This window comes from Budorcas taxicolor, chromosome 18 (assembly GCF_023091745.1).
Source record: "Budorcas taxicolor isolate Tak-1 chromosome 18, Takin1.1, whole genome shotgun sequence".
Taxonomy (NCBI): Eukaryota; Metazoa; Chordata; class Mammalia; order Artiodactyla; family Bovidae; genus Budorcas; species Budorcas taxicolor.
The window spans coordinates 59,921,010-59,946,013 of record NC_068927.1 but is presented as its reverse complement, the minus strand read 5'-3'; the positions used below and the strand labels follow the sequence as shown (position 1 = coordinate 59,946,013).

Below are 25,004 nucleotides of genomic sequence, written 5' to 3'. Positions count from 1 at the left end.
CAACTCCCAATGCCAGGGGCCTGGGTTCGATTCCTGATTGGAGAACTAAGTTCCTACATGCCACAAAACACAGCTTCCCCCCGCCAAAATCCAAAAATTCATCCACTGGTTGCCTGATTTTGAATGCATAGGGCATAGTATATAATATACAGACACATAGCTGTCTTCCAAGAATTTCTGAATCAAAAGCTCAGGGGTAGAAAAGAGGGAACTGGATATTTTTTATTTGTTATAAGGTTTGATGCATATTTGAGCTCTGGAATCACCCTCAACCATGAAATGGGAAGGTCATATAAAGAAAGGACAAGTTCAAAGTCCTGCTGCATTAGGAAGCTTTTCATGTCTGAGTCAACAGGACTCTGAGCTCAGTCAGGCAATGCAGGCGCCCCCAAGAGGCACAGGAGGGAAAATGCAGAGCTACCCATGGGCAGATTCCAACTTCTGGAGGGAAGTGATCCTCACCCACAGAGAGCAGGTTTCTGAGGGTCTCCACCATCACTTCTCTGTACAAGGCCCTCTGAGGAAGGTCCAGGCATTCCCACTCCTCAGGAGTGAATTCAATGGCCACATCTTTGAATGTCAACCGTCCCTGAAACGAAAACACATTTCACCAACGGGCCCACCAGGAGAGTTTTATTTTCATACAGAATAAGAAAAGGAGAGAGATGTAAGGACTGAGTTTGACTAAAGTGAGTGTGGTTACAGATTCACTGAAGGTACTTTTGAGCAAGTTATGTCTCTGATTTTGGTTTATTATACTTTTCCACGAGATGTTATAACAGCCTCTAAATCAGTATATATTTCCCATTTTTGTGGACAATACAAGAAACACACACATACAATCAACACAGGATTATCTGTATAGAAATGTGAGACAGTATGTTCCACACACCAAGTAATATTCAATGTTAAGAGGAAGTAGAGCAGCAATGAAATCTTTAGAGATGACAGTGTCTATAATGACTTTAAAGAAACTGTGATGACAGCAACAGGGATCTCATCAAGTGTTTGAACACTTCTCAGGTGCTATGCGTTCCTCTAAATGCTTTGCGTGTACTAACTCATATAACAACATAATAGCAAATTTAAAAAGATCTGAAAAGAATCTAGAAAAAATGGATATTTGTGTATGTATAACTGACTCAATTTTCTGCACACCCAAAACTAACACAATATTGTATATCAACTATCCTCCAATAAAATTAAAATATCAAAATAAATAGATAAGCAAGTAAATAAATAAATAAATGAAAAACAAAACAGAAACAGACTCACAGACATAGAAAACAAGCTTAGAGTTACCAAAGGGAAAATGTGGCATGGGCAGGGGGTGGAACTGGGTGTATATACACACTGCTGCTGCTGCTGCTGCTAAGTCGCTTCAATTGTGTCTGACTCTGTGTGACCCCATAGACGGCAGCCCACCAGGCTCCCCCATCCCTGGGATTCTCCAGGCAAGAATAATGGAGTGGGTTGCCATTTCCTTCTCCAGTGTATGAAAGTGAAAAGTGAAAGTGAAGTCGCTCAGTCGTGTTTGATTCCTAGCGACCCCATGGACTGCAGCCTACCAGGCTCCTCCGTCCATGGGATTTTCCAGGCAAGAGTACTGGAGTGGGGTGCCATTGCCTTCTCTGACACACACTACTATGTATACAATAGATAAACAACAAGGACCTACTGCATAGCACAAGCAACTCTGCTGAATACTCTGAAATAAGCTAAATGGGAAAAGAATAGACACATGTGTATGTGTAACTGAATCACTTTGCTGTATACCTGAAGCTAACACAACACCGCTATTCAACTATACTCCAATATAAAATAATTAAAAACAATTTTTTTAAAAAGATCTAGTCCCATACATCTGAAGGCAGTGACAGTTGTATCACAGACATTCTAAGAAATCTGCCTCGGGTCAAACAGCTAAAGACGGTAGAGCAAGCATATAAACCCAGGTGTTTAGGTTCTAGAATTAAATGTAAAAAACTTAAGTCATATAAAATCACCAAAGGTACATTGACAGAGGGTTTCTTGAGCAAACTTGAAACAAGTTCAAGGTTAACAACCTAGAATCGCATAAAATGTCATCATGCATACATGCAGAAATATATTAATTACTCTTATTTAACTCATGAATGTCACTGTGTGGAAAAATTTTAAGACAATGAAAAATATATAAGATATAATTTCACAGCTCAATACCATATAACTTATATAGACATAATGATATGTATTTTATAAAAACCACAGTCTTGCACACCTGTGCATTCATGCACACATGTATATGCTCTTAAATTTACTGAAATAAAAGGAATTGTCTCTCTATGACCACAATGGAGCCTTTTCAAGTTTCTTCATCACTGAGTCATGAGGATCTAAGTGGAGACAACAGGCCCTGAGGGAAGGCCCCGCGTGAGTGCGCATGTACAGGAGTCAGACAGGATACTCCAGAGTCAGACAAGATTCGCGAGTCCAGAGAAGGGCATTTCAGGAAGGACAGGTGGTGAATCAACTGAGAATATGACTTTACCTGAGAAAGAGCCATTACCTGTTCCTTCCTCTTCCTCCTCGTCTGGGTTTTTTCCTCAGGCATCGTGAGACTTTGGAAGTCAGCCTTGAAAGTGGAAAACATGTTATTTAATGCTTAGAGCCAACATACCCTCTTCCTGAGCCCCAACCACATACACAGGGAAGACCTCACCGTGTGGAACAGTCAGTCCTCTGTGGCCACTGTCTCAGGAGGGACGCAGGTCGGTCAACTCCTGCACAGAGGCCAACACGGGACTTTGCCACACTTTCCCTTGGATCACAGTGCCCTCCTGGTGAGGCCTCATGTACACAGCAGCAGGGGGCACCTCTGCTGACCCCACGATGCCCTTCAGGTCACACAGTCCCACTCAGAGCAGAGCGCCCTCCCCTCCCCCAGGGCCTGATCTCAGTCTCAGAAGTGGAGGCTAAGAGTCCTGGTGCTCAATGCAGGATCCAGACTGGAATCATCTGCGGCTCTGTGCACATTCCTGGCTCCCAGGTGGCACGAGTGGTAAAGAACCTGCCTGCCAATGCAGGAGACTTCAGAGATGCGGCTTTGACCTTGGATCGGGAAGATCTCCTGGAGAAGGAAATGGCAACCCACTCCAGTATTCTTGCCTGGAAAATCCCATGGACAGAGAAGCCTGGTGGGTTACACTCCTTGGGGTCTCAAAGAGTCAGACACGACTGAGGTGACTTGGCATGCACACACGCAAACATTCCTGTGGCTAGGCCCCACACAACTGTTTAAGGAGAGTCTCTGATGGGAAAAGGGGCACAAATCTGTCTATGCAAAATGCTTCATGGACCTAACATGAAGGTGGGTTGCACACCACTCAGAGGCACACCCAGCACAGCCCCATGTTCTGTCTCTCTCTGACCCATGGTGAACTGCTGTCACCAGGAACCAGCCACAGAAGGGGAAGGAGCAGAAGAAAACACACCAAGCAGGCCTTATAGAACAGAGGTGGGGGTGAGGGCGGGGCTGGCATGGGCACGGGGAGCTCAGAGATGGCTGCACTTAGAAGGTGAGCTCAGAGATGGCTGCACTCAGAAGGTGACGTCAGACCAAAGACCTGGGGGAGGAAGCCATCTACATCTGCTGGGCCAGAGAGTTCTAGGCAGAGGGACATTCCCTTAAGGACCCTGAGCCGGTAGCAAACTTGGGGCTGGAAGGGGAAAGAGAGCTGTGCCTCTGGAGCAGGGGAAGGGGAGGGGGAGACAGGAGTGGCGGCCAGAGAGGCACGGGGTGGGGAAGCCAAAGAGGAAGGACCAAACATTCTTCTCCCATCACTTAAGAAAATTTTGAAAACTATGTGTTCCTTCTTTCACTTTAAGTAAACATCTAATCTTTGCTTTACCTTATACAGTAAAACATTTACAAATTATGGAGTATGTACTTCAAAGCATGCTGAGATATTCACCTAAGCCCTGGAAAGTACAGGGTTGCCCTTAAGCAACCTTAAGGAGGGCGGCAGGGGGAACAGGACTGGAGGCGATCAGGACCAGTTCTGGGCAAGTTAAGGTGGAGACGCCTCTGGGTCATCCCAGCAGAGATACTTAGGAGACAGCCAGACGCAGGACTGACAGTTTAGGGCAGAAGTCTGGATGGAAAGGATAAACTGGGAGACAAGTAGGTGGGGTTGAAAGCCATTTGATGAGATGGTGAGGAAAGGCAGCGGGTGTAGACAGAGAAGAGGTCCATGGACTAAGCCTTGGGATGCTCCCATATTCAGAGACCAGGGAGTTCAGGAATTCATCAGACGAAACTAAGAAGTGAACAGGGAGGGGAGAAGAAAATAAAACAAATAGGCAGATAGGCTTGTAGAGGTTAGGCAGACATCCTCAAAACCAAGGTCTCAAGGAAGAGGGAGTGATGACCAGTGGCACCTGCGGCTGATGGGAAAAGCAAATGTGCCCAGGAAGTTAAATACTGGCCTTAGAAACGAGGTGCTGCTGGGAAGGTACACTGGTGAAGCCACTATGGAAAACAGTAGGGAGGTTCCTCAAAACACCAAAAATAGAGCTACCATATGACCCAGCAACCCCACCCTTGAGCATATATTCAGATAAATCTTCAAGACATGGAAGTAGCCTAAATGTCCATTGACAGAGAAATGAGTAAAGAAGATGGAATACTTAGGAATATTACTCAGGCATAAAAAAGGATGAAGCAATACCATTTGCAGTAACATGGATGGACCTAGAGATGATCATACTAAGTGAAATAAGCCACAAAGAGAAAGCACAGGCAACTATATTCAACATCCTATGTTAAATCATAATGGAAAAGAATATGAAAAGAATGTATATATGTGAAAGTGAAAGTGTTAGCTGCTCAGTTGCATCCAACTCTTTGCAACCCCATGGACTGTAGCCCGCCAGGCTCCTCTGTCCATGGAATTCTCGAGGCAAGAATACGGAGTGGATAGCCATTCCCTTCTCCAGGGGATCTTCCTAACCCAGGGATCAAACTGCCGGGAAGCCTCTGCCTCAGATGGTTAAGAATCTGCCTGCGATGCAGAAGATGCCACAAGTTCGATCCCTGGGTGGGGAAGATACCCTGGAGGATGGCATGCAATCCACTCCAGTATCCTGAGTGGGTTGGATCACTTTGCTGTATGGCAGAAATTAACACAACATTGTAACTATACTTCAATAAAATAATTTTTTAAGCAGAGAGGTCTGTGACTCTGAAAAAGAGTGTCAGTGCGGGTAGGGAGCATGTGACCAGTAGACAGTAATCCCCACTCCCCTGGCAGCGAGGAAGTTAGGCTGTGTCTTTCCAACGAGAGTCCCACCTAGTGATGATCACACTAAGGGAAGTAAGCCAGACACAGAAAGACAAACATTGCATGATACAACTTATATGTGGTATCTTAAAGAAAGAAAGACACAGATGAGCTTATTTACAAAACAGAAATAGACCCACACAGAAAACAAACTTACGGCTACCAAAGGGGAAACGAAGGGGGTAGAAATAAATTAGGAGTTTGGGATTAAAATATTCATTACTATAAATAAAATATAACCAACAAGGACCCACTGTATAACACAGGAAACTCCACTCAATATTCTGTAATAACTTCTAAGGGAAAAGAATCTAAAAAAGAATATATATATATATATATATATATCTGAGTCACTGTGCTGTACACTTGAAATTGGGGCGTCCCTGGTGGCCCAGAGGTCAAGAACCTGCCTGCCAATGAAGGAGACCTGCAGAAGACATGTGTTTGGCCCCTGGGTGGGGAAGATCGCTTGCAGGAGGAAACGACAACCCATTCCAGTATTCTTGCCTGAAAAATCCCATGGACAGAAGAGCCTGGCAGGCAGTTCATGAGCTTGCAGAGTCGGACACAACTGAGAGACCAGATGACAACAACACTTGAAGTTAACACAACAACGTAAATCAATTATAGTTAAAAAAAAAAAAGTCCCTAGGAGGAGCCTTTCTGCTGCAGGTGTTTTGCTGTGGCATCACTGCCCTCTGATTCTTGAGAGATCTTTCCCTCCGTCATGGCTCTCTTCTGGTGTTTTGCCTCCAGGCCCACTCCCAGCAAGTTCTCCCTAGTGAAAACCAACTGCTGGTTGAGCTGTTTGAAGGGCCCCACTGATCCACTTCTAGAATCAGATGCTCTTACAAGCTCCCATGGGGTCCCCACACACTCCCCAGACACTCCGTGATGAACCTCCCGCCTGTGACAAAATGCCACAAACCCCAGCAATTCATGAATTCACAATGAGCCCAGCGCAGGCCTTGGTTCCAACATCGTAGGATGTCTTTTCACTCAGCCTAATTCCACTTCATTCCTCAAGTGTGACCATGAATTTCCCAATTAAACCCACACTTGCAAATCTCAGTCTCTGCATCTGTGTCCCAAGGAACTTGAGCTAAGATAATAGCACCCCAAGACGCAACCCCATAACCACCCATTAACCGATGTGCAGGTGTTCTAGGCAGACCTTAGACTGCCTTTCCAATGGTTCTACACTTGCTCCAGAACCCTTGATGTAATTCCTTGGCAGTTCAGTGTGAAGACTCAGCGCTTTCACTGCAGGGTGTATGGGTTCGATCCCTGGTGGGGAACTAAGATCCTGCAAAATGGACAGTGCGGCCACAATCAAACAGCACCATGTAGGGACAGTCATTGTGTGCTCTCCTTCTGATCTCCCTGACCTTCTACCCCACACTAGGAAAAGGGAAAAGGGTGACCGATAACCAGCTGAGTCAAATCATTGCTTCCTGGCTTAACAGGGACTGCAAATGTAAGTTATCCTATGATACAAATAATTACAAAAATGTACAAGCCCTTTAGAAAGGAGTTTTGCAAATGTCCTTCACGTGCCTAATTTAACCAGATCTTGAATGCATTCTATGAGAAGTGAAGTGAGTCACTCAGTCATGTCTGACTCTTTGCGACCCCAAGGACTATAGTCCATGGAATTCTCCAGGCCAGAATACTGGAGTGGGTAGCCTTTCCCTTCTCCAGGGGAGCTTCCCAAGCCAGAGATTGAACCCAAGTTTCCCACACTGCAGGTGGATTCTTTACAGCTGAGCCACGAGAAAGCCACACCCAAATATCTCACCCCTCTTCATCCATCTCCAGTCAACTCAGCACTCATCTGGCTCCTCTTTCCACGGCTCTCAGTTCCCCTCTCATCATTTCTACTGGCTTTTCTGTGTTTTCCTCCCAGGTTTCTGCTGATTTTGGTCTCCTCCCCTGTCTGCTTGTTCCTCCTCTCAGCCTTGTTCTGCTCCACTCTGGGGACTTGTTTCCAGTCCTGTTGTTCTCTCTCCCTAATCTCCCTGATTGCCTCACATCTTCATGGATTTCTGCCTGTTTCTTCCCCCACCTTTGTTCTCTGCTGTGTTCACCTTTTTCCTGTTATACCTGCCTCATCCCCACCCTCTACCCTGCCAGGCTCACCCTGCTTTCTCCCTGCTTTTTTCTGCTTCTGCCCCTCTCGTCTCCCATTGTCCTTCTGCACCAGCTCAAAGTTGCTCTGTCTGCCCACTCTCTTACTCTTTTCCCCCACTTTAGGTAAAGTGCTCTTCTTGCGGATCAGGGGCCTCTTCTCCCTGTTTTGCTTCCCTTCATCTCCCTGGAGAATCCCCCCACCGCAACCTTACTCTAAATAATCTGGATCTTCCTTTCTCCTCCTGCTACTTTCTTAGTTTATTCTTTCACTCGGTGAAACAGAACAAAGAAAGTTTCTAAAATGTGGAGTCTGGAGGTTTTCAGGGAAAGGCCTCAGGCACTACCACTGGGATTCAATTACAGGGACTTTCCCTGGTGGTCCAGTGGTTAAGAATCCCCCTTGCAAGGCAAAGGATGACAAGGGTTGGATACCTGGTGTGGGAACTAACACTCCACACACCCCAGAGCAAGGAAGCTCACAAGTCACAGCAAAGATTCCCAGTGCTTCAACTAACACCCAATGCAGCCAAATAAACAAATATTTCAAAACAGAAAAAGATATTGAGCACTTGGGGCGGGGGCAGTAAAAAAAAGAATTACAAATGCCAAGAAGACAATTACAAACCCCAAAAGGAATTATCCTCCCGCCCAGGAGCCCAGCCAATGGGAAACACCTTGGCTATGTTTCCAAATTCTCCACTTCCCTCCAAAGTACTTTTGTTCAAAACAACTACTCCCAACTTTCCCTTTTCTCTATAAAGCAATTCCTCATCATGGCTTGTCAGTCTTGTCTATGGTTTTCTGCTACTGTTTGCCTGTCCTGTATTGCAATTCCTTAATAAACCCATTCTGCTGGTAAAATAACTGGCTGTCTTATTTTTTAGGACAATAACCATTTCTTAGGACTTCCCTGGTGGCTCAGATGGTAAAGAATCTGCCTACAATGTGGGAGACCTGGCTTCAATCCCTGGGTCAGGAAAACTCTGGAGAAGGAAATGGCAACCCACTCCAGTACTCTTGCCTAGAAAATCCCATGGCCAGAAGGGCCTGGTAGGCTACAGTCCATGGGGTTGCAAAGAGTCGGACACGACTAAGTGACTAAACGTCATCTATCCTTCACTGTGGCATCTGTGAATGGTTCCCCTTCAGTTTCCTTTCCTCATTTTCCTAATTCTCTCAGTGGGTCAGTCCCTCAGTGGGTCAGTCCCAGGTATGAGATGTGTGGATGAAGAATGTCGCCAGCCTTATCTAAACAAAGGATGTTGCAAGAGCCACTGCAGCCACCGCAACTGTGCACTCTGAGGGAATTCAGGATGGAGAAAAGCCATAGATACTATGATAAGGTGCATACCAAAGGAATGACCTCAATGTACCCAAACGCTAACATTTTCCTATGCATAAAAAAGTACTAAACTCATTAGCTTGAGATGTCCGGTTTCCTTAAATTAACTCCTCTTTTGATGTTCCAACTACCTGGTTTTTGTTTTGGTTGCTGCAAAACTCCTATATACCCTGGTTCCTCCCTTACTTCTTGAGAGATCTGGGAGGCTGTCTTACAGGCTTAAGTCCTCAGTTTTATCTGCCAAATAAAACACCATTCTCAACTTCTACGTGGTGCATTCCCGTCCCCCGCCCCTCAAGTGGATACATGGGATTAGATTGTTTTTAGCTCTGTCTGACTCTTTTGTGACCCCCATGGACTGTAGCCCGCCAGGCTCCTCTGTCCATGGGATTTCGCAGGCAAGAATACTAGAGTGGGTTGCCATTTCCTTCTCCAGGGGATCTTGTCGACCCAGGGATCCACCCACGTCTCCTGTTTGGAAAGCGGCTTTTTTTTTTTTTTTTTTTTTTGGTCACTGAGCCATTAGGGAAGCCCTGGAATTAGATACCTATTAATTTCACATTAATAAGACACATTATTCAGTGGGGTAGAATTTCGGACAGAAAAATCATGGCTCTTTTTAACCTCCTTCCCCAACGCAAGATAAGGAGAGGCGGTGACTAACACGGGGAGGCCTGGGGATGGGTACGACTCTGCTGAGGAGTGTGCGAAGTGAAGGGACGTGTGTCTCGGGAACGCAGCAGACTCTCCAGAGCCCCAGCGTCACAAACATGACGCGCCCTCTCCTGCACCCGGGCAGCTGGCGCTGTCCTCCAGTGGCCGAGAGGGCGAGGTTGAGGGGCGAGCAGCGCACGGGTGGCAGCTCGCGGATTTCAACAAGACGGAGAAGCGGCACCCCACCCCTACCCCCTCTCAAGGCGAAGTCCGTATTTACTTCGGGTGGAGGATGACTACTGGAACGTTAAGATTCGTACTGACCCTCAGACCCAGGTATGCAGGACAGCGTACCGCAAAGCGCAGGTTTAAACAAGAAAGATGAAACTCACGCTCCGGTAGGGCGACCTTCTTTCCGCGATAACCGCTTCCGGGTCTGCAGGAAACTGCGAGGGGAACGAAGGGAAGAGGCGGGGCAACCCGGAGGCGGGGCAATTCGGGGGCGGGGCCTGGGCTGGGCGGGAACGTGGAGGCGTGGAAAGAGGCATAATTGGACAGGGCCAGGTAGCGGCGGGGCCAGGGCTTCCGCTCTCAATTCCTCTGCGTTGTCAGAGCTTGGAAGGGCTTGGCTGTTTCTTCTGTGCGTGTCTCTTGGTTTCGTTTTTTTTTTTTTAAAAAAAAACGATACATGACTGACTTTACGCAACTGAAATTTTTCTGAAGGAGATCAGCCCTGGGATTTCTTTGGAAGGAATGATGCTGAAGCTGAAATTCCAGTACTTTGGCCACCTCATGCGAAGAGTTGACTCATTGGAAAAGACTCTGATGCTGGGAGGGATTGGGGGCAGGAGAAGGGGACGACAGAGGATGAGATGGCTGGATGGCATCACTGACTCGATGGACGTGAGTCTGAGTGAACTCCGGGAGTTGGTGTTGGATAGGGAGGCCTGGCATGCTGCAATTCATGGGGTCGCAAAGAGTCGGACACGACTGAGCGACTGAAGTGAACTGAAATTATTAGTCACCTTGATTACAAAAGCAAATTAACATGGTATGCTTTAATAACCTTTAAAAATAGATTTAACAAATTTTAAACGTACAGATTGCTCCTTAATATTCAGTAATACTTAACAGTAACTGCTGTATACATCCATATGAAATTTTTGTCTGATAGGACCAACAAGTATGAGTACCTTTATAATTTAGGAATAGACAATTAGATTATGAATCAAGGATTAATTCCTTATCAGTCAGTCAGCCACTCCACTTCCCAGGTAGCACAGTGGTAAAAAATCCGCCTGCAATGCAGAAAAGGCGGGTTCAATGCCTGGGTCGGGCAGATTCGCTAGAGGAGGAAATGGCAACCCACTCCAGTATTCTTGCCTGGGAAATCCCATGGACAGAGGAGCCTGGCATGCGTCCCTGGTGTTGTAAGAGTTGGACACTACTAAGCGTGCGTGCAAGTCGGCCAGTTAGACCTGTAGTTCTCACTCTGCCAAGGACAAACCTGCTGCAGCCACTTACATTGAGTAGGCCTTCTTAATAACTTGAGCAAGTTTATCCCCACTTGTTCAAACACACCTTACAAACGTCTAGTTGTGGTAAACTTTTGGGTTTCAGATGTGCTTAGTGATAGTCCTGCTTATGTTAAGTTCCGGTGAAAATGGAGCAGCACACTGTCAGGCCCTCTCAGGTATAGATCTTTTCTGTGTCCCCCTTCTTTCCAGCCCTGCCCCCCATCTTATTTGTAGGAAATAGGTTTCAGCCTCCAAGACCTTCCCTAAGCACCAAAGGAAGCTTCATTCAGCATCCATGACCCTCCCTGAGTTCCAAAGGACAGATTCAATTGCTAATCAGGGAAGGAAGGGGCTGCTGAGACAAGGGAGAAGCAATAGAGCAGCTTTGGGGCAGGGGTCCTTGTTCCTCCTCAAGGAATATATTCAGTGCAGAACTATGTCTTTGAGCTCTTCTTCAGGAACTAAGGAGAAGGCAATGGCAACCCATTCCAGTACTCTTGTCTGGAAAATCCCATGGACGGAGGAGCCTGGTAGGCTGTAGTCCATGGGGTTGCTAAGAGTCGGACACGACTGAGCAACTTCACTTTCACTTTTCACTTTCATCCATTGGAGAAGGAAATGGCAACCTACTCCAGTGTTCTTGCTTGGAGAATCCAGGGATGGGGAAGCCTGGTGGGCTGCCGTCTATGGGGTCACACAGAGTTGGACACGAGTGAAGCGACTTAGCAGCAGCAGTAGGAACTAAGTCCCCCAACTCAGGTGGAAGATGGTAACTTCAGGCTGAGCACAAGATTCCTGGAGCATCGCCTCCAACCAATGAGAGTCCCACACCCTGCAGCCTTTGCCCCAAATTCTGCCTATAAAACTCCTCTCTGAAAACCCTGAGGGAGTTAGAAATTGTTGGGCATAAGCCACCCATCCTCCTTGTATTGGCGCTTTTACAATACAAATACAAATTCCATATTTTCCTTTTCCATAACCTGGTGTCAGTAGATTGGCTTTATTGCACTTAGGTGAGCAGACCCAAGTTTGCTTCGGTAATAAAAGAAGAAAAGGAAATTTTAATTTGAGCACATGGAGGTGTCATAGGAACCTAATTTTTGTTGTTTAGTTGCTAAGTCGCATCCAACTCTTTTGCGATCCCATGGACTGTAGCATGCCAGGTTTCTCTGTCCAGGAGATTTTCCAGGCAAGAATACTGGAGTGGGTTGCCATCTCCTTCTCCAGGGCATCTTCCAGACCCAGCGATCGAAGCTGTGGCTCCAGTAGCGTCTCTTGCATTGCAGGCAGATTTCTGTACCGCTGAGCCACCAGGGAAACCCCATAAGGATGTCGTAAGAAGTGGCCAGAACAGGCAGCTTTTATAATTTTTGAGAAAGAAAAAAGAAATTTGCAAGGAATTGATAGGACATAGAAACTTAGGCTTTGCATGCTCGATTAGTGAAGAATCTAAACAGAATCGGGTATTTGAATAGTAAATTAAAGAGTAATAAGGTGGTGGGTTCTTGTGTGTGTGTGTGTTTTCTTTTTGGCTGCTTCACGAATTTTGCAGGATCTTACTTCCCAGATCAGGGATTGAGTCTGTGCCCTAGGTAGCGAAAATGCAGAGCCCTAACCACTAGCAAGACTCTTGCTCCTTGGAAGAAAAGTTATGACCAACCTGACTCATTGGAAAAGACCCTGATGCTGGGAAAGATTGAGGGTGGGAGGAGAAGGGGATGATAGAGGATGAGTTGGTTGGATGGCATCACCGACTCAATGGACATGAGTCTGAGTAACCTCCAGGAGTTGGTGATGGACAGGGAGGCCTGGTGTGCTGCAGTCCTTGGGGTCACAAAGAATTGGCCAGGACTGAGTGAACCAAACTGAACTGAACCACTAGACCACCAGGGAATTTCCAAGGTTTGTTTACACAGGCATCTTGCCTGGATTTCTTATCTCTGGTGATAAGGGCATCCTTCTACCTCCAGAGGCAGGGAATGAACCTTCCACATGAAGATTTATTTCTTGCTTTCAGGAGATAAAAAGGAGGATCAGAGTGTCTCCCTTGCACTGGTCGTTTCTTAAGTAGATTGAATTCAAAATTTGCACTGAGGCACGTTTTGGGGTGGCCCACCCTAAGCTTCTTGTCACATGGAAAAACAGATGCCAGGGAGAATGAATATATGTATATATGGCTGAGTTCCTTCGCTGTTCACCTGAAACTGCCACAACATTGTTAACAAGCTATACCCCAATACAAAATAAAAAGTTTAAAGTTTGAAAAAAAAAAAAAACCCAAACAGATGCCAATTATTAAAGATTCAAAAATAAGAAGGGAGTTCCCTGGTGGCCTAATGGTTGGGGAACCGAGATTCTGCAAGCTCCATAGCATCATTTTTTCTTTGTTTGTTTTTCTTTTTGACCACACTGAACAGGTGTGAAGAATACCTTGAAGAATACCCTACCAGGGATCAAACTTCATGCCGCACCCCCCTGCAGTAGAAGTGCAGAGTCCAAACCACTGGGCAATTAGGGAATTTCTACAAGGAATTCTTTTTTCTCTTTTTGGTTGTACTCATGGTCTGCAGGATCTTAGTTCCCCAACCAGGGATGGAACCTGTGCCCCCTGCAGTAGAAGTTTGGAGTCTTAACTACTAGACCTCCTGGGAAGTCCCACATAGGCATAATTGATCATTAACTTCATTATCAGTCCTCCTGTCTCTGGAGACTGGGTAGCAAGTGAGGAATGGAAAGTTCCCACCTTCTAATCATAGACTGGTGTTTCTGGTGACTAGCTCCCATCCAGGAGCCCACCAAGATTTGTCTCATTAAAACAAAAGACACTCTTATCACCCTGGGAAATTCTAAAGGATTTGGTGCCCTATGTCAGGAATCAAAGACCAAAATTAGAAAAAAAGATGTGTCTAGTGCTCTCATCACTTAGGAAATCATAAGAGTTTTAGGTGCTCTGTGCCAGGAACCAGGGGCAGAGAGTAATAAATATATTTTCCATGATTTCACACTATCACACATAAAACATAATTTCTGTTATAACATAATATTGTAAATCAACTGTATTGCAATAAATTTTTTTTTAAAAAGACATCACTATCTGTCAGAAGACATGGCTCTAAATAACAAAAGTCAGAGAAGTCTCTGTGACTTCTGAACAAGAACCTAGGAACAGGGTAGGAGAGGGAAGTATTGAAAGTTTGGGGAGCAGATGCAAACCATTATACACGCTGCTACTACTAAGTCGCTTCAGTCGTGTCCGACTCTGTGCAACCCCATAGACGGCAGCCCACCAGACTCCCCCATCCCTGGGATTCTCCAGGCAAGAACACGAGTGGGTTTACGTTTCCTTCTCCAACCATTATACATAGGGTGTATAAACAGCAAGGTCCTACTATATAGCTCAGGGAACTATATTTAATACCCTGCAGCAAGCCATAATTGGAAAGAATATGAAAAAGAATACATATACATGTATAACTGAGTCAGTTTACTGTACAGCAGAAATTGACACAACATTGTAAATCAATTATACTTCAATAAAATAAAAGTACCATGGGGATATAAACAAAAAATATTTGTACCTTTGTCATTTTTCTGCTGATCATGGGGAAAAAGATTTGAAGACAGTATCATGAATTTTATGGTCACGATTAGATACCACAAGCAATGTATTAAAAAAAGCCATGGTCAGAAGGAGATGGCAGGACCTCACTGGGCACAGGTCTTCAAGATGTAGCTCCTCCAAGGAATTTAGGAAGTGATGGCTTCCGCTAGCAAGCCCATAAGTCACATTTCACGCCCATGCACGTTACACCTGAACTTGCGCGTGTGCCCAAGAACTTGAGATAGCCCCGCCCCTCGTGGGACGAGACTCCGCCCTCAAGAGTCGTTTCTCAAGGTGTCTGCTCTGCTTTCCTGCCCAGATGGTACACGTCTGCCCAGAAGTCTTCTATCTCAGTGCCCCTTTAGAGCCCCTTTATCCAGGATCCAAACTTGCAGCAACAACTTGGTGCTTATATCGGTCTGGGGCTCTGATCAATCACCCAGAATCCAATCTGACCCAAGCCCACAAGAAGAAGCTGCGGGGTTCAGCCCCCTGGGACATATTAAATCTGCAGCACAAACCCATCCTACCACCATCCCGTTTGGTACTTTATCTCCCCACCCTTCCCCTTGCCTGCCTAAAGCCTCAGGCCTACACACACAAGGGAAAGCCCGTAGCCCTCAGATCCTGAATCTAGCACTAGGACCGCAGGGGGCTGGCCGGCCAGATTCACCTCAGGCTGTATAAATAGAGAAGGGGCCCATAGGCCCTAACTAGAGCTGCTCCTCCAAATTTGCTAGGTTTCTACCTAACACTTCTGGCCCAACAACAGTTGTGCACACAAAGTTCAATTGTCTCCAAAGCTGCACCCTAGAGCCGATCTCTGCCTAGCTGGGGTCTCTGGGGTTCCATAGAACTCTCAGTTCAGTTCAGTTCAGTCGCTCAGTCATGTCCGACTCTTTGCGACCCCAAGAATTGCAGCACTCCAGGCCTCCCTGTCCGTCACCAACTCCTGGAGTTCACTCAGACTCACGTCCATCGAGTCAGTGATGCCATCCAGCCATCTTATCCTCTGTCATCCCCTTCTACTCCTGCCCCCAATCCCTCCCAGCATCACAGTCTTTTCCAATGAGTCAACTCTGCACATGAGGTGGCCAAAGTACTGGGGTTTCAGCTTTAGCATCATTCCTTCCAAAGAAATCCCAGGGCTGATCTCCTTCAGAATAGACTGGTTGGATCTCCTTGCAGTCCAAGGGACTCTCAAGAGACTTCTCCAACACCACAGTTCAAAAGCATCAATTCTTCAGTGCTCAGCTTTCTTCACAGAAATAGAGGTACCCTCTAAAATAACTTAGATATGAATTTACCTCTTTAATCTCTCCAATCCTCTACATGTCCTCAGATCCTCCCTTCTCACAACTACTTAGAAAGGAACTCAGTTTAGGGTGACTTCTGCTGCTAACCCAGAACTGGACTCAGGATTCCCAGTTTCTGGAAATCTGGACACACACAGAAGGGAGCAAAGAACTTAAAGTTTGGTAAGTTTATTTGCTTTTTTGTTTATAACATATTTAGAGAATTACTCGAAGCATCATGTCTCCGACTCTTAGGGGCCCATTGGTTATTTCACAAGTTAAAAACAAAATATGTGAACACAAATGGACAAAGCATCTGAAGATCACTCAGAATGACTAATCCCACCATTCTTTTTTTTTTTTAATGTATTTATTTATTTATCGTGTGGTAGTGCTGGGTATTTGTTGCTTTTGCTCAGGCTTTCTCTAGTCATGGTGAGTAGGGGCTACTTTTTGTTGTGGTGTGAAGACTTCTCATTGTGGTGTCTTCTATTGTTGTGGAGCACAGGCTCAGTAGCTGTGGTACACAGGCTTAATTGCTCCAAGGCATGTGGGATCTTCCAGACCAGAGTTGGAACGCACATTTCCTGCACTGGCCACCAGGGAAGCCCCTCCTGCATTGGTAGGCAGATTCTTATCCACTTCGCCACCAGAAAAGTCCTAATCCCACCATTCTTTTCTGCCTTCCTCTCTCCCATGTATACTGAGTGAGCTGCCATCACATGTAAGATCATTTTAATGATCAGTGACAGGGAAACTGAAGAGGCATAGGAATCTCTATCCCCAAGAAAGGCGCAGCCCAGCACCCAAATCCTCCTAGGGAAGATAGACATATAACACTCAACTCCCACAGTATTATAAGGATTGAATCACAAAATTCATGTGAGGTTCCCAGCACAGTCATGAGACAGAGGGCATGCTACCATTCTTGTGAACCTATAGTAGATGTTCAAAAAATAATGCCTTAATGTATGAATGCATGCTGTTTCTCTAAGGACAAATACAAACTAAAAATAATAACAACAACAACAACAAAACCTGGCTTAATTTTCTTTGTTGAGAATAAGAGAAGAGACTATTTCCCCCCCCTTTTCTTAGAGCATTTCCTTTAGAAACTTGTAAGTTCTTTTCCTGCTTCCTTGAAATGTATGTACAACCTTAAAAAAAAGCTAAACAAGGCTCTTGTCAATTTTGCAACCCAGGAATATTTCAAGGATCTGGAAGCCATCTCTCTGAAAGGTAAACATCAAAGGAGATAGCAAACTTACCTCCCAGTTTCTGCATAAGGGTAAGAACTTAACTTGGGCTTCTCAGGTAGCTCAGCGGTAAAGAATCTGCCTGCCAATGCAGGAGACTCCAGTTCGATCCCTGGGAGGGGAAGATCCCCTGGAGAAGGAAATGGCAACCCACTCCAATATTCTTGCCTGGGAAATTCCATGGACAGCAGAGCCTTGTGGGCTACAGTCCACAGGGTCACAAAGAATTGGATACAAGTTAGCAACTGAACAACAAGAACCTAACTTAGCAGGTGCCTTGTTCCATGCTGCAGAACTCTCTCCTGTCATAAAGATAGGAGAAGTTTGTTTTTCCTCTGGATAAAGATAATTAGCTAACACTAATTAGTCCAATTACCTGGTGAAGTTAGGATGAACTTTTTGTGACAAATGATGCTATCACATCTTCTTATCTGAGCACGAGTTATTGTTTATCTTGAGAACAAGTATGTAAACACTTGTATCTGCTTATCTAATATTACAGGTTAGGACTTTCAGTCTGCAGTCTCTTAGCAGATTGCCTGTGATGGACATCACTTTCTGGTTTAATACTTATTTAATAGTAAAACTGTTTCCTTCCTCTACTACCTTTGTGGAGAGGACTTCTGAGTTGTAAGATGATGTCATTTTAAATTATTTTACTCAACACTACCCGCTTGCAAAAGAGCATCGACTTAAGCCATTTTCAATTTAAGAGTAAAACATCTCAGCTTGAAATTTAAGTGGCCGAAAGTGAAGTCACTCAGTGGTGTCCGACTCTTTGCGACCCCATGGACTGTAGCCTACCAGGTTCCTCCATCCATGGGATTCTCCACGCAAAAATACTGGAGTGGGTTGCCATTTCCTTCTCCATCATTGATGAAACATTAACTTAAAATAGCAAAGAAGCGGTAGGGTTCATGGGACACTGAAGGGACTTTCCTGATGCAGCAAGATCTCACTTGCCGCGGAGCAACTAAACCCATGTGCACCACAACTACTGAGCCCGAGTGCTGCAAATACTGAAGCCAGGCGCCTAGAACCCGTCTTCCGCAACAAGAGAAGCCACTGTAAGGAGATGCCCTGGCCCAGCAAGGAACACCCAGAGCAGCCGAAAATAAATAAATTTAAAAAAATAAAGAAAGAAAGAAAGAAAATTCTGAAGAAGAGGATCATGCCCTGCTGGGCAGAAAAACTGGGACAGAAGCCAGATCCTGATTCTTCTAGGCCCCGCCCAGTCGGCCCCGCCCCCACCCAGCCCCGCCTCTCTTGCTTTCAGTTCAGTCCCTGCCACCGCCCACGCCCCGCCCCTCACCGGCCCCGCCCTCGCTCCGCCTGCGCAGGCGCAATTTCCCGCAAACCCGGAAGCGGAGGGAGGGGCGCAGCCCTTGGTTTTTCTGTCACGACTGGGTATTTTCGACGCCCCTCACGACCCCGATCCGCCACATCCAAGGTTCAGGCGTCGTCATGTACGTTAAGATCCCCTTTATCCACTCGTCCGCCCTCGGTAAGTCCCGGCAGCATCACGAGACATTCAACGCCTGACAGCTCCGCGGAGGATCGGAAATCCTAGTCTACTTCGAGTTAAAATCGCTCTATAAAGCGGGTCTCCGCACTGGCCTTTCAGCCTTGGGTCCAGGTGACGCCTCTTGCCTGCCTGAAGTGCCTGCAGTGACTTCCACAGGCTCCGATCCTCTCTCTGTCTCTCAGCCGCGCTGTGCAAAGCTCTCACTCCCGGGGTGGATTCTCGTCTACCACTAGGCCGTATATACCCGGAGGCCACATCTTCTCTGCCTCCGGGTCGTGCAGACATCACCCCTCTCCTGACAGCTTCCCTGTCTACATAGCCTCAGGAATCGGCCCCTCCCCTCCGTAGTCATCCTTTGCACTTTGCACTCACCGCCATGGAGTTCTCTGCCCCACGCGCTGGAAGAGGTGATACGCACCCATTTGGTTACATTCTTTGTGTTTCTTCTGCACATAACGCATTCCACTGTCTGTGCTTGTCGTGGTGTGTTTACATTCCCGAAGCCCCACTGGAAAATGCATTTCGTGGGTAGAGGACATCTCCCTATCTCTTCCGTACCTGTGAATGTACAGGGTAGGGGATGAGAAAGACCGACAGAGAAAGGAAGAGTGAAAAAGAGAGGCTGAAATAGACGATGGACCAGGTGGATGTGGAGATACAGTCAGAACAAAAGAGTGAGTCAGAAGAAACCTAGATAGAAAGGCTCCTCCAAAAAGACAAAGGGAAACAAACTGGGTGAGAGAGACCTTGATCAGGGTAGATGTGGGAACCGCAAGGGGCAGGTACCTGGAACTGAGAGAATGAGGGGGAAATAAAAGCATCGGTGCCCTGGACAACAGAGAGAGTGGTCCTGGGACAGAAAGAGGGGGAAAGAGGCGACAGGGAAAGCAGAGGGGGAAACAGAGCAGGGATGAATTCTCTGGTGTTAATCCCTTCCATCCTTCCAAGTCTTCCCTTTGCCCTCAGGACGAGAATCCAGACTCCACTGTAGGACTTTACAGAAGGGGGCTCCGGAGATGGAGTGACCCTCCAGAACTGGTCCAGTTTGAGGGAAGATACAAGCCTTCCCATCTGGGGCTGACCAGACATTGTCTTGTCCAGCGAGGTGCTGTGATGTTGTGGAGGCCACTCCCTGTGGCTGAGTCCCGTTTTTAAGGCAGGACTGAGTTGTGAGCCATCGGCAGCCAAACTCCTGGCTGTGGAGGAGTTCGTGTCTGAATCGTGAGGCAGACTGAGGAAGTTTATTCTATGTAGTAACCTCTGTGGGGTCTCTAATGAGTGTGAGGACCATTGACCCATAAGAGGTTAAAGGGAAGAATTTCGCAGACCATTTTGGGGTAATCTGCTATGTTTTAAGTGGGTGGATCTCATTATACTGCCCAAGCTTTACTGTCATGTGGGTTCTGCAGGAAACAGATGACATCTTAGAAAGATGGAAGATATTAGAGTCTCCGTGGAAAACGTGGATTGTTGGAGACATTATTCTTACATTAGGATGTTGTGGCTGTGCCTGACTTTAGGGTGGGGTCTCCAAGAAGGAGGGCTTTCCTGATGGCTCGGACAGTAAAGAATCTGCCTGCAATGTGGGAGACCCAGGTTTGATCCCTGGGTCGGGAAGATCCCCTGGAGGAGGGCATGGCAACCCACTCCAGGATTCTTGCCTGGAGAATCTCCATGGGCAGAGGAGCCTGGCAAACTCCAGTCTATGGGGTCAGAAAGAGTCCAACATGACTGAGTGACTAACACACACAGTCCAAGAACGAATATACAGGATCCTGGGTTGGTGGGTGTCCTGCCGGAACAAAAGCTATTGACATTTGGGACGTGCTGTGGGATGCTATGGCAGAGTGTGCACTCAGTAGGGGTATCTATCCTGTAATATTGTGGGGGGCCCACTGGGAGCTTGTAGGAGTGTCTAGGGGACTGGGGTCAGGTGCTAGGGGTTTTCATTGGCGGGGAGGTGCTGGGGGCAGGTCTCTGGGCATGAACCTGAAGGGGCTGTAAGTCAGGACAGGATGGCATTCTTCTGCCACTCCTCACCAGGAGGGTAGCATTATCTGAGGGAAAGTGTGAGAAAGCTCCCGTGTTGGGACTCTGCGGGAGTTGACTGTCCTGAGTCCCTCCTGAGACAGTGGGCACAGAGGACTGTCTGTTCCACGTGGTGAGGTCCTCCCTGTGTGTGTGTTTGAGGCACAGGAAGGGTGTGTGTTGATCCCAAGCACTAAACGGCATATTCTTGACACTCAGGACTGTCTTTTCAAGACCAGTCTTTGCCTGAGGAAGAAACCTAGAAGAGGAGGAAGAAGAAAGAACAGGAGTCAGGCATGGCTCTTTCTCAGGTAAGGTCATATTCTCAGTGGATTCTCAGTCTGTCCTTCCTGAAATGCCCTTCTCTGGACTCACAAATCGTGTCTGACTCTGAAGTGTCCTGTCTGAGTCCTGTACATGCACACTCACCTGGGGCCTTCCCTCAGGGCCTGTCGTCTCCACTTAGATCCCGTTTCCCAATGACCTTGTGACCTGGCCTTGTGAGGAGGCTCCCCTGGGCACCGTCCTGGGCAGGGCTTCTCACCCACGGGTTGGAGACGGGGTCTCTGCTGTTGGGCAGCAGGGATTGCTTAGGGCCCATCTGGATGCGCTGTCTGCTCTCTGTCACCCAGGATGGAAGTCACATTCTAATGTGTAGGAATGGTTGGAAAATTCTGGAAAAGAAAAGTGATAAGAGGAAACCAGCTCTGCCTGATTTAATGCATTCAAAGCTAAGCAAGTGAATCGTGGTGTTTTTGGTTTCAAAATATTAATGATTCAGAATGCAGAAGAAAGTTCAGAAACAGACATCAGGGATTCAGGATGCTTCATTCGATAATTGGTTTTAAAATATGGAGTCAGTCTAAGTATCTAACAGGAGGTTTTAAAAACTTATTCTCAGTACATTCATCCCACAGGGATAATGGTATTTCTGCAAGGACTGCCTCCTAGCAGGTGTTTTAGGTAAAAAACAAAGACAGCGGAGCACAGAACTTTGTCATCAGAGAGGCTATAGCCAAATTCTGGCTCCACCAGTATTAATAAATTATTAAATTTTCTTTTAAGATCATGTGAGGTATTTATTTATTTATATTGTTGTGGTCAAAATTCCTACAAAGCAGCAGCTTAGGTGCTAAGATGTGAGGCATCTTCTTCTCTGTCACCATGCCTCATGTCTCATTGAGGAACCACTGTTGTCAGTTTTATGGCAAGACTCAGCTCAAATCTTGTAACACTGCATTTCACATCCTTATGAGATTTTTAGGAAAAATTCTTCAAGGCATGTTTGTGGTAATCCTTTATTAAGCACATTTAAAAAATAATCACAGAATGTGGCTGGAAGTGGTTTTCACATTAGTAAACACAGATACACCTTGATCTTTACTGGGACATTCTCTAATGAAGACACAAGAGACCTTTGCAGTTTTTTGCTGACATAGAGAATGTGTCAGTGGCTACCTCTGAGCCTACTGACTTTTCAGCAGAGGTCTGAGGATTTCTTGGGCATCTTAACATGTGACTGCTGGGACAAGAATGGCACATTTTGGGCTGCCCTGGTGGCCCAGTGGTAAAGAATGTGCCTGCCAATTCAGGAGACACAGGACCGATCCCTGATCCAGGAAGATCCCACATGCCTTGGAGCAACTAAGCCCGTGCAATGCAACTATTGAGCCTGTGCTCTGGAGCCTGGGAGCTGCTACTACTGAACCCATGAACCCTAGAGCCTGTGCTTCTAAACAAAAGAAGCCATCACAATAAGATGCCTGTGCACTGCAACTGGAGAGTAGCCACTACTCACCACAACTAGAGAAAAGCCTGTGCAGCAGTGAAAACCCAGCACAGCAAAAAAAAAAGAATGGCACATTTCATATTTTGATAGATTTTGTCAGATGTCCTCCCCTAAAGCTGCAAAGGTTCCATCCCCACTGCCAACCTGTGAGATTGCCTTCAATGTAAGCAAAGCTTGATGCTGTATTCTTTTCATCTTTTGAAAATTTGGGGGAAAATCACAATCCTTTGTATCTCTCTTTTCCAACTACTTGTGAGTCAGTTTCATGCTTTTATGGAAATAAAACATGATTTTCATACTTTGCTCAGTTCTCTTTTGATTGCCTTTTTTTTCTTTTGATATCTTTTAAAAAGCTATGTTTTGTAGTTGAATTCTTTATACATGCCCTGGTGTCTTTCCTAATTTAGCATGTCTTTGCTGCTGCTGCTGCTAAGTTGCTTCAGTCGTGTCTGACTCTGTGTGACCCCATAGATGGCAGCCCACCAGGCTCCCCCATCCCTGGGATTCTCCAGGCTAGAATACTGGAGTGGGTTGCCATTTCCTTCTCCAATGCATGAAAATGAAAAGTGAAGGTGAAGTCGCTCAGTCGTGTCCGACTCTTCGTGACCAAATGGACTGTAGCCTACCAGGCTCCTCCATCCATGGGATTTTCCAGGCAACAGTACTGGAGTGGGTTGCCTTTGCCTTCTCCAACCATGTCTTTGCAGTGAAACACAAATCTTTCTTTCCTGCCCTGTGCTTTCTGATCTTGCTTGAGAAAGCCTCACCTGGCATAATTTAAAAACACTATCTTCCATACAGTTCTAATCTTTCCTGTTTAAAATTATCTCTATTTCTTTTCATATTTTTCCATTATGGTTTATCACAGGATACTGAGTAGAGTTCCCTCTGCTCTATAGTAGGACTTTGTTGCTTATCCCTAAATCATCCAGTATTTCTTCAAAGGTCTATTGCTGTGATAAGTTCTTTTTTCTTTTCATTGAATCTGCTAGATTAATGTACAACATTAGTACACTTCCTTAATATTGAATCATTTTTTAAAATTAGTGGAGTAAACTCCAGCTGACTTTTGTTAATGACTTCCCTGGTGGCTCAGGTGATACAGAATCTGCCTGCAATGCAGGAGAACCAGGTTCAATCCCTGGATCAGGAAGATCCCCTGCAGGAGGGAACGACTACCTACTCCAGTATTCTTGCCTGGAAAATCCCATGGAGAGAGGTGCCTGGGGGGCTACAGTCCATGAGGTCACAAAGAGTAGGACATGACTGAGTAACACTTTTCAAATACCGGAGTTAAATGGACAGATTTATGTTTCTGCATATATGTGTCCCCTGATTCTGCATATATATGGATCCTGTCATGCTTGAAGACACTGTTCATGCTCTGGCTCCTCCAGGTACTGAATATCATGTAGTGTGTAAAACATAACCTGTATCTCCTCCATATGAACAATCCTGTGTTGGATAATTTTCATCTGTGTACTTCTTTTATTGTCCTCACAAATGGGAAATCTATAGTGATGCAGTGGATTTGATATCTTTTGCTGGAAAAACATAATAAAACTGAAAAAGTGAAAGTGTTAGTCACTCAGTCATGTCCGACTCTACAACCCCATGGACTGTAGTCTGCCAGGCTCTTCTGTCCATGGAATTCCCCAGGCAAGAATACTGGAGTAGGTAGCCTTTCCCTTCTCCAGGGTATCTTCCCGACCCAGGGATCAAACCCAGGTCTCCCACATTGGAGACAGATTCTTTACTGTCTGAGCCACCAGGGAAGCGCCATAAAATTAGGGACAAAGAGTTACTCACAATAACCTTACTCAAAATGATCCATCACCTCAACTGAATCAATCCTTCCTGCCTCTTTCCTATTCACATCTTGTGTGAAGATAAGAACTCTTCACCTGGTCCCTCAGTGAAAATGTGTTTTTTCATTTCAGGCGCAGTTGACCTTCAAGGATGTGGCCATTGAATTCTCTCAGGAGGAGTGGAATGCGTGGACCCTGCTCAGAGGGCCTTGTACAGAGATGTGATGGTGGAGACCCTCAGGAACCTGCTCTCCGTGGGTGAGGATCACTTCCCTCCAGGAGTCAGGATCTGCCCCAGTGAGTCTCTGGGGAACCCCTGCCTTGCTTGGCTAAGCCTGAAGCTGGGCTGACTCTGAAGTGAAACAGAGTTGAACCTTCCCCTTTCTTTAGATGATCACACACTCCACACTAGATTTAAAATATATATTTATATAATTTTTGGCTGTGCTGAGTCTTTGTTGCTGCATGTGCTTTTCTCTATTTGTGGTGCAAGGGCTTCTCACTGTGGTGGCTTCTCTCTTGTGGAACACAGGCCCTAGGTGCACAGGCTTCAGTAGTTGTGGCACGTGGGCTTAGTTGTTGTGGTTCCCTGGGTTCTGGAGTGCAGGCTCAGTAATTGTGGTGCACGGGCTTAGTTACTCCATAGCATGTGGGATCTTCCCAGACCAGGGATTGAACCCATGTCTCTTGCGTTGGCACGTGGATTCTCTACCACTGAGCCACTAGGGAAGCCCTCCA

General features: G+C 46.2%; 1 protein-coding gene and 1 long non-coding RNA gene across 3 annotated transcripts in view; one reads left to right on the top strand and one right to left on the bottom strand.

Annotated features, from left to right (window-relative positions):
• The window catches only part of LOC128063521 (zinc finger protein 350), a 442,658-nt gene that overhangs the window by 5,403 nt on the left and 412,251 nt on the right, over positions 1-25,004 (bottom strand). The gene's annotated exons all lie outside the window — the stretch shown is intronic.
• LOC128063546 (uncharacterized) lies at positions 18,484-24,555 on the top strand. Of its 2 annotated transcripts, none has more exons than XR_008200900.1 (3): positions 18,484-18,620; positions 20,889-20,980; positions 24,399-24,555. It is a non-coding gene; the product is annotated as an uncharacterized LOC128063546 (long non-coding RNA). The 2 variants fall into 2 exon arrangements; XR_008200901.1 differs by having other exon boundaries at positions 18,492-19,048.